Raw genomic sequence first — 10,685 nt, 5'->3', positions numbered from 1 at the left:
AATGTAACAAGAACTAAATATCATAGTACTTTAGGTAATGATCATGACTTTAAGTTCTTTGTAGAAAGAATTCATTCTGATATCAGAAAAAAGTGATATAACAAATTAAACTGAATGTGCATACAGTAGTAGATACAGAGAGTAAATGTCCTTTTTTGTTGTTTTTTACTGCTATATTGCTGCATGTGATTGAGTATTTTCACTGAGCCCAGTGTTTTTTTATCCTTGTTTTTAAATTATGATTTTGCAGAACATGGTAGACATAAACTTACCTAAAATGGATTATTCACCTCTTTTGTATACCAAAGATTACACAGAGAAAAGTTTGCAGAATATGTCATCTGTCACTGGTAATCCTTTAAGAAACTACATCTGAAAACAATGTTGTTGAATCTTTTGGCTTTTCCCGGTTAGGGGTCGCCACAGCGGAACTCCAGTCCGCTAATGATTGGTAGTTGATTTTTACATGCCGAGTTACCAGCCCTGACACACAACCTTCAATGAAGGGACACCCATTCACGCATGTCTCCACACAGAAGACGCTCTAACTGAGAATCGAACCGGACAGCGTCTTACTGTGGGGCGACAACGCTACCGCAGCACCACCAATGTAAGTAGTAATATTTTGAGTCAAGATAGAACAATTTTATGATGTCTATTTAAACAAGTCTTTTGATTGTAAAACTCAAGAATTTAAAATGTTTCAATGGCAGAAGCTCAGCTTTGATGAATATATTAAGGAGAACATTGGTCCATGTGGACTATGCCTATTAAAATGTCTGCTTATGGCAATCACTACCTTAGTTTGCTAAAGGAGTGGCAGAAACTTAATTTAAACTGAGTACTGGCTATGTGAAGCTAGTGAATGACTTGTATACCCATCAAAACAGAACTGTGGAAGGATATTATTTCCAGGAACCAATTAAATCAATTTCAACATTCTCTCTATAAGAATAAACATAATGAGACTTTAGATAATTCCTTAGTGTTGATTCCAAGATGGCTGCCGACTAGTCTAGTCCTTACTCTCTGAGCTCCTCACAGCTATTTAACTTTTGGTTTATTTTACAACTTTACATCAACCTTTTTCCTCAAATTTTTATACTAAAAGATTTTATAAATCTTTTTCTATGCATTTGGATTATTTTTTTCTTCTGGAATTATTATCCTGGGATTTATTTTACCTCAGAACATTCTTGGTCTCTCTGCTGCTGGGACTCCTACTGCTCCAGTCTGTTCCTGGTTCCTGGTATCCTGTTAACTGCATTCCATTTCTGGGCATGGCTACAAAATCTGACTCCATGGAGACTCAGCCTACAAAGGCCAAATATACTTCAATGCTCTCTCCTGAAAAGATTCAGGTTCAAAAGACTGAAATCATCTAGACAACCTACAGAAACTTTTAATGTAAGTAATAAAGATTTAAATGGCTCAAATTTCCTTTTAGAAGAACTAAAAATAGCATTAAAACCAATCCAAAGTGCTATACAAAACTTTTCAGAACAGTTTACAGACTTTAGTAAATCTTTAAAGCAAATAAACGATAGTATTGTTACTATTGAAAATAAAATCTTAGCTTTGGAGGTTAAAACAGACTTATTGGAAAGTGACTTTAAATCTAGAGATAAAACTGTTTTAGATTTACAAGCTAAAATATTGGATCTGGAAGCCAGGAGAAATAACATCATTATTCGTGGTTTACCTGAATCTTATGACAATAAAAACTTGTTATCTGTGACTAAAAATATCTTTGAAACACTGTTAAATTGTGAAGCTTCTTCAAAATCTATAATTGTAGAGAGAGCACACAGTGCACTGCGAAAGCAAGCTTCTTCCACACCAAGGTTAATTTATACTAAGTTACTAAACTTTCAAGACACTTTCCAGATCCTAGAAACTGCTAAAACAAAGAAACAATTCATATGGAAGTCTCACAAACTATCATTTTCCCAAGATCTTCCTGCACAGATCAAATTAAATAGACAAAAACTAGCCCCTATTGTGCTGACTTGATAAAAGAGGGATTAGATTTCGAATGGCATATCCTAATACCTTGTCTTTCACAGCTAATGACAAAAGATTTGTATGTTCAGATCCTAAAGATGCAAAAGACATTTTTCTTAAAACATTTAAAAAGCTTCCTGACACTGTATCTTAATATTCTACTGTTAAAGAACTACAATAAGGTTTGATCTTTTCTTTTCTTTAATCTGACAGTATTTGTGTTACATGATTTGTAATTCTGGTGTGACATAATTATATTACCTTAAGAACTTGTCATGTAATTTACACATGATGGATTTGGTGTGACAGTGTGCAGTGACAGGATATATGCTTGTTAGATTTGTGTGGATTAATAGAACCATTTAAATTCCTGTATTTACGTTTTTCTCTTTCTCTCATATATGCTTGCTGTGTAAATAGATAATATGTTAATTTTACTACAAGCTTTGGAGTTACAGCCTTCTGTGTAAGCTAAATGATTTTTGGAGGGAAAAACATTCCATCTCAACATTCTAGCAAGAAAATCTTCCCCTCAGAGTTCCAGCTGATGCTCTGCATGAACATCACTACAGTCTCTCTGAGATGGATGGTGATGTCATCATTTGTGAGGAAAGAAGGACAGTTTCAAATACACAAGTCTGCTTGTTTTCAACAAGTATTCAATAGCACTAACTTTTTAATAGATCTGGCTATTATTTAAAGTGTTTCTCTTCATAAATGAAGGTTGCTTTTAAATTTAAACAGATTCATGTCACATAATATATTCAGTGACTTTTAGTGTGTCTGCATGACTTCAAAGCAAGCTGCTACTTTCATAAAGCAGAGTGAAAATGTTTCTGGAAACAAATGAACAGGTTAGTTTTATATATTAAAATTCTAAAGGATGTGTAAAGAAATGAACATATTTTCCTATTCAGAATATTTTTTCATACAATATTTTATATTATATTGAAGTGTTTAATTTGACAAATGTTACAAAGTATACCTGTTCATATGAAAGTTTCATGTTCTTTCTATTCTCTGCTCTCTCTCTTCTCAGAGGCTGGATGTGATATTTATGATTAGTAGTTTATGTTTAAGAAAGCCTTTACTTATTTGAAAGGTTTGAAATAACTATCTTTAATATGATTAGCTGAATATACATGTATATATTTAAGCCCTTAGATTTACTGCATTTAGCTTGCTTGTTTCTGTTTTAATTAGATTTTCAAAATGTTTACTTTAAAAGCCTTGTCTTTTCATGCTGTTTTGCTATGTTACATCTATAGCTTAGAAGAATAGTATGGCTATATAACCTAACAGAGTCATTAGTAAAATATTCAAAAGTAGATTTAAAATTATATGTATGCACATTGTTGTACATTCAGTCCAATATATATGATGCTGTTTAAGTTACTATTTAATAATATAATTATACTTTATTCATGTATATTAACTAGTGTTAAAACCTTACAGCTTATAATATTTCATTTTGAATAGTTCCTGTACTATTATTATCTAGTTAATAGATGCATCTCCAGACTGAATTGTTTTTCATTTTGAGATATGGTTGCTTGGTAGTTGTTTTTGCTTTATTTGAACTATAACTAAATACTCATTCTACAGGTATTAGTGCTTTTATCATACTAATGGTCATGTTGATTAATGAAATTATCACTAAAGTACTAAAGAAGGTTCAGTAGATAGTGCATGACTATTATCTTTAGTTCAGTAATGCTATACTTATTTACTTATATTATAATGTTACCAGTTGGTTTTGTTATACTTATATATGTTATCTTACATATCTTTCAGTTTTAATTGTATTACTTCTTATGATAGAGTGTTCTAGTTAAGCAGAGTGTGATTTATTTATTATTTACTTGTTTCTCTTTCTCTTGAAATACTTGAGGAAATACATTTAATCACTATAAATTTCAATTTAAGGATAGGAGCTTTAGATTAGTATTAGAAGTAGGGATTAAGCATGTTGGACGTCTTGAAATTAGTTAATTTTGTATATATTTTTAGTAGTATTACTCGGACTTTATGTTATGTTAGGCTTCCTTTGAGTAATTTGTATTCTTACTTGAGGTTATTATTATCTATAATTACAATGTTTTTTCATGTTCTTCTGCTCTTCCTTTATCACAGGGGGATTGGTGGGTAGGCACTAGGGTTAAGATAAAGGTTATTATTATACATTTCATGGTTCTTAAAAAAACGTTTTTTTTTCAACAAATGTTATTTGATGACTTGCTTGAATACTTAAAGACTGTTTTTTCTTTTATTCTTTTTCTTCTTCTTTTTAATGTTGTGTTGGATTTGCACCTTGAGTTCACTTTTATAGCATCAATAATGATTATACTTATAGAATATGCCTGTTGACATAATTTTAGATTCTTGGAATGTTAGAGGCATTCAAGATAAAGCAAAAGTCACTATTATTTCATATGATCTTTAAATCACAGGCTAACATTTGTTTTATTCAAGAGACCCATATTTCACGTATTGATTGGAATAAAGAGTTAAAAAAAATGGATCAAAAAGATTATAGCTTCAGGTGACTCATCTAACTCCAGAGGTGTAGCTATAATCATTAAACAAAAATTCATTGGGAATATTATTGATGAGAAATTTGATGATGACGGAGGTGGTGCTTATTTACCGCTTCTATTGTTGGTTTGGACAAACCCTTATTAATTTTAAATCGATATGGCCCATGTAATTCACAACATTTGTTCATTTTAAAAATTTACAATATTCTTGCATCCTATAAGGATCATCATATTATAGTGGGTGGTGACTGGAATGCAGTTATAAACCCTGTAATTGATCGTTCCCGCTCCACTGTCACCTATAATCTTCAATCTACTCTGGCTATAAATGATTTGATGACAGAATATAATTTAATAGATCCCCTCCACTGTTAAAAATATAAACAAGAATGATATATATACTTATTATTCTAAGTGCTATCATTCGTGGTCCAGATTAGACTTCTTTCTAATTTCAGATTATATTTCAAAATATATTGTGGACTTTACTACAGAACCCAGATTCTTTTCGGATCACTCAAGAATTTCACTAAAATTGAACATAAAACCTAATATCAAAAATAAAACTATGTTTAATAAGTGGACCTTAAATAATAACTTATTGTCAAATGAAGATATTTGCAAACAAGCGTCAGAAATCCTAAATGAAATGGTGAATAGTCTTGAATCATCAGACATTCCTTATGACATACAATGGGCTGCATGTAAAGCAAGATTAAGAGGTTTATTTATTAGTAAAGCTGCTTTTTCAAAAACAATACTTTAAGAAAGAGGAATTCTTAAAATCAAGAATTTCTTCGTTGGAAAATCATCTTAGTCTGAACTATGATGCTACTTTAGAAAAACAAATTTTTGATTGTCAGAAAGATTTAATTCTGCTTCACCAAAATAACCTCTCCTTAGCTGAACAAAAGCTACTTGCTTCATATTCAGAGTGGGCCCAGGTTCCATCTAAATTGTTAGCGAGAATTATTAAAGTTAACTTCAGAAATCCAAATATTACATCTTTATCTTATAATAACAGATTATATAATACTGATGAAGAGATTATTCAACTTTTCACCTCTCTTTACATTGAGTTATATTCAGGTTCTTCTAATTCTGTTAAAGATAATCACTCAAAACTCTTTTTAGACTCTTTGCAGTTCCCTAAACTTAATGATAATCAGCAAAAACTACTTTCTACCCCTATATCGGTACAATAAATCTCGGATTCAATAGATAATCTTAAATTGGGTAAATCTCCGGGACCTGATGGTTTTACTCCAGAATTTTTCAAAACTTTCAAATTGGTAGTTCTTCCCTTTCTATTTAAAGTTTACAATCATATAAGAGTTAATGATATCTCAGATATTCATTGGAACACATCCAAAACCATTCTAATTCTAAAAAATAATAAAGATAAATCTGACCCAGTAAATTATAGACCCATTTCTTTAATTAACGTGGATATTAAGATTCTGTCATCTATTCTGGCTAACAGATTGAAACGGATTTTACCCTCAATTATCTCGTCAGATCAATCAGGTTTTATGTCTCGGAGACATGCTTGGGATAATACTCTATCTTTAGAGACTATACTTCATCTCATTAAGAAAAATCTAAACCCTATATATGCTTTGATTATAGATGCATCAAATGCCTTTGACAGAGTATGTTGGAACTTTCTATTTCAAACTATGTTATGTTTTAATATTCCCTTATTCTTTATAAATTTTTAAAAGTTTTATACAAGAATATGTTTACTAGACTATACATTAATGGTCAATTTTCTGCTCCGATAAAGATCACTAAAGGAACAAGACAGGGTTGTCCATTGTCCCCTTTTCTTTTCAACATTTACTTAGAACCTTTGCTATTGTTTATTACTCAAAATACTTTTCATAACATCACTAGAATTCTTAATACTAATATTCATTTCTTTGCTTTTGTCAATGATTTAGTAATCTACTTTCAAACTCCATTATCTGATTACAGAAAAATAATGAATTCTATTGATTATTTTTCTTTGGTTTCCAACTATCTTTTAAATTCTACAAAACTCATATTTTCCCTTAAATCATTTAGCACACAAATCTTTTTTGTTTCCAGACGATCATTTTCAGTTTACTTATAATATAAAATATTTAGGAATCAATTTAGAACACAATAATAAATCTTCCTTTCAAAATAATATTAATAAATTATGGAACTCTATATTGTCTGATATGGACAGATGGAAGCATCTAAACCTTTCATTTCTTTCAAGAGTGGCCATTATTAAAATGAATATTCTGCCTAAATTTCTTTACCAATTCTCATCATCTGATCAGATAATTTCAAAAAATTATTTTGAGTCTGTAAATAAAGCTTTGGCAAAATTCATATGGTTCCCTAAATCTGTTAGAATTTCCTATTCTAGATTGGCATTTTCAAGGACAAGGGAGGTTTGGGTTTACCTAATCTTTATCTCTATTATTTGATTGTCTCATCCAATAAACTTCTTACTATCTCTAAATTCAATAACACTTCTTATCCAAATCACTCTTTATGGATAAAATTATGGTATAATTATGTCATTTCTAATAATTTAAATCCTGAAGCTATTCCCTTTATCTCTCTGGATAGTTTATTTATTAAAAATATATCTACAGTATTTAAACAAAAGATTAGAGATTTCCAAACCTTACTCAAAATGTGTAAACTAGAAAAGATCTCGCACCATGTTCAGCCAATTCATCTAAACCCAAATATATTATTGGACAATAAACTTTTGAACTTAACAAACTATCCTTTAATTAAAAATCTAAAAGTAGGAGATGTTTTGAAATATCTTGACTTGCCTTTATCTGACTGGCGTAAGTTATTGAAAGTAAACAGGAATTACTCACCAATTCTTACACAACTAAGAGCAATAATTAAAAACAAATTTGTATGTCTGGTCCCCATAGACTCACAATTGAAAAACCTTAACACAATTATCAAAATACTTTCATCATCTGATAAAATGCTCTCAAACTCATATAAATTAATTAATTCTTTAATGATGGACCACAACTGTCTTTTATCTAATGTTTGGTTGAATTATAATTCCCAATTGTCAGAATCTCAGAAAGTCCTGGCTATTAGACACACCAAGGAATTTATCCCTTTTAAAAAATTAGCATACACACAATTAATGATTAATAATTATGCCTACTTTACCCCAATCAAATTAAACAAATTTAACCCAAATAAGTCCCCTTCGTGTTCATGCTGTTCTCATCCCCAAGCAGACCTCCTTCATATTCTATGGTATTGTCATTTTTCTCACAGATTGTGGACATCTTTGAAAGTCAGACTGCAGAAAATGGGATATCAAAATCCACGTTGACGGAATTTGCTATTCTACATATTCCATTGATTCATCTTTCAAAAGTTGATATTCATGTTATCATTTTTATTTGCTCATTACTAAAACTTTATATAATACAAAATTGGATTGATCGTTCTAAATTAAAATGGGTTACTTTCCAGAAAATGGCTTTTAAATTTATTGATGCTCAAAGATACTTAGGTGGAAGTCCAAAAAGCTATTAGAAAGGTTGTGTTAGAAAAGGTTCTATACATATTAAATAGTTAATGTTAAATATTTTTTTTTCCTCAGGTTGCCTAACTTGTATATAGTGTACATATGGTGTATGTTTTATTTCTAAATAACTTATCAAAATCTCATGAAGGTTGTTATCACTAGATGAATTGTTATATGTTCATTTATGCCTTCTTGTTATGTATAATCTTTTAATTGTCTTGCTATTCATATAATTAATAAAAAAAATTTTTTGAGATAATTCCTTAGTGTTTCAATAACATTTGATTACAGCAAAACAAAGAAAGCTAATAAGAGACAACAATGATTTTTTTAAAGAGAACATGTTTTCCTGGCCAAAACATTGCAATATGAGGAGCATTTAATAGACTAATTCTCCAACTAATCAACAAACAGATTTAGTCATTGAATATACCAGTCAGCCAACAGTGTTATAATTCAGAAGTATAATGACAGACAGCTCTATTTTTTCCTGCACTTCCAGAACTGGTAGCAGTGATGTCATTTCAGAGATTACAATGGATAAACCAAAGAGACAAGAAATGATTGGAAGAAAAGGTAGATGAAATGGACATTGTCAGAATATTGAGACACAAAGCATGTCTTAGCATATGGTAAATACAGTATTTAACCTCTCCTCATATACAATAAGTAAAGATAAATTAGCAGAGCTACCTAAAGGCTTCAGCTTTATTCCATCTCAGTCCTGTACTGTAGGTGAGTCCTCAAATGATTTAGAAGTGCTTTATGTAATGTAAATTTCAAAATTATTTTTTGGTGATAATGTCAGTGGAGAGTAAATAAGTATAGGAAACCCAGTGCATTTATACTAATAAGTCATCCTTTAATAGCCACCTTCTAAAACAAATGTGAAAAGGCAGTTTATGAATATTTTAATGAGAATTTTAAGAAATTACATTTGTATACCCTTACAGAAAAATGAATCACTAGCTCTGATAAATGTAAAGCCATATTCTACACTTTTTATTAGGCCAACAGACATGGGAGGGGTGTAGTAGTATAGGATTTTACTAAATATCATCACTCACTGATTGATACTAATACTTGTATGTCTTGATACATGGTTGGATATTAAGAGCTTGAGTTCTTTTTTTTTTCCTCAAAAAATGTTTTATTTTCAATTAAAATAACATTTACATAATATTTTTAAATATTTTAAACAACTATATACAATATTTACAATAGCCTGACTTTCAGTTATATACACTGTATATTATTAAATATAGAATTAACAGATCAGTTATCAGAGATACAATATTGATTATTGCAGAGTGTCCAACAAAGATATAACTTCCAACAAAGATATAACTTTCTTCCAAGGATTATTTACCAGTGGCCTGGGATAGATTCGTAGTTCTTGGATTTTTATTTCCATCGATGCAGTTGTCTCCAGTAAAGTGTAGAATTCTTCCAAGTTCGGGGGTGCATTTGAATTCTACCTTCTGGTTACACATTTCCTAGATATAGCAAGTATTGTCCATAACAAATACATATTTGTCTTATTCAGGTAGGGACCTTCATTTACATTTAGTATAATCAATGCTTTAGTTAAGGTAAAAGATTCATTAAATAAAGCTTGTAAAAATTGCTGATTCCATTCCAATGTGATTTAATTTTATTACATTCATAAAAAATATGAATCCAGTCTGCTTTATTTGACATTTCACACCTCCAGTAAAAAACATTTGTAGCAGTACTGATCTTTTTAATTCTATCTGTTGTTAAAAATGCTCTGTGTAAGTATTTCCAGTTAAATATTTTCCAGCACTGTGTGTTAGAGGTGTAATTAACTGATTGTAAGATGTTAGTTTTAATTTCTTTTGTTAACTGCAATGACTGACCTTTTGTTACAAACTGCCAGTATGATGGTTTGGGAATTGTTTTATATGTTATTAACTCTTTATATAGATTTGAAATGGAATTTTTCTTTTTACAACTATTATAAATAAATTCATACAAAAAACTTATTAGATTTGGAATATCTTTAAATGAGGAATTATTAATTAATCTGCATAAATCTTGAGTGTACATTAGAATGCTTTGTAAGGTTAACCAGTCCTGTGTTGGAATATTGTACGCAGTTTTTATCATATGTATATCTAAAACATTTATTTACAAATTGAAACCAGCATAAGAATCCATTTTGTTCCCAGGAGGTTATTGCTTCCCTATATATTTTGTGAGGAAAGTTCTTAGCGGTGTCAAATGAGGTTAAAAAGTCATACCAAAGCTTTAGATCTATGTTTGCATTGATATGTTTCCTAAAGGAATTGATGTAATGATTAATCAGTGTTGTTTTAGAAGGTTTTGTTATATTATATTGTATACTTATGCATAGTATGTACCAGGGTTTGTTTGATTTGTCTACTATAAAATTTTCTTTTAACAGATTAAATTCATTTGTTAATATAGCCATTGTTAATTCTTTCCAAAATAAGTTGGATTTATCCAGTCTGTTGTAGTTTGAAGCACAGATGCAATATATATGTTTCTATTTCTGGGAAGTTCAATCCTCCTTGTTTCAAGGGTCTAATGTGATGAGTTAGAGCTACTCT

The sequence above is a fragment of the Protopterus annectens genome, chromosome 15.part0, assembly GCF_019279795.1.
Source record: "Protopterus annectens isolate FY-2018-M chromosome 15.part0, PAN1.0, whole genome shotgun sequence".
In the NCBI taxonomy this organism is placed as follows: Eukaryota; Metazoa; Chordata; order Ceratodontiformes; family Protopteridae; genus Protopterus; species Protopterus annectens.
The sequence above is the reverse complement of the archived record's forward strand: the minus strand, read 5'-3'. Positions refer to the sequence as shown.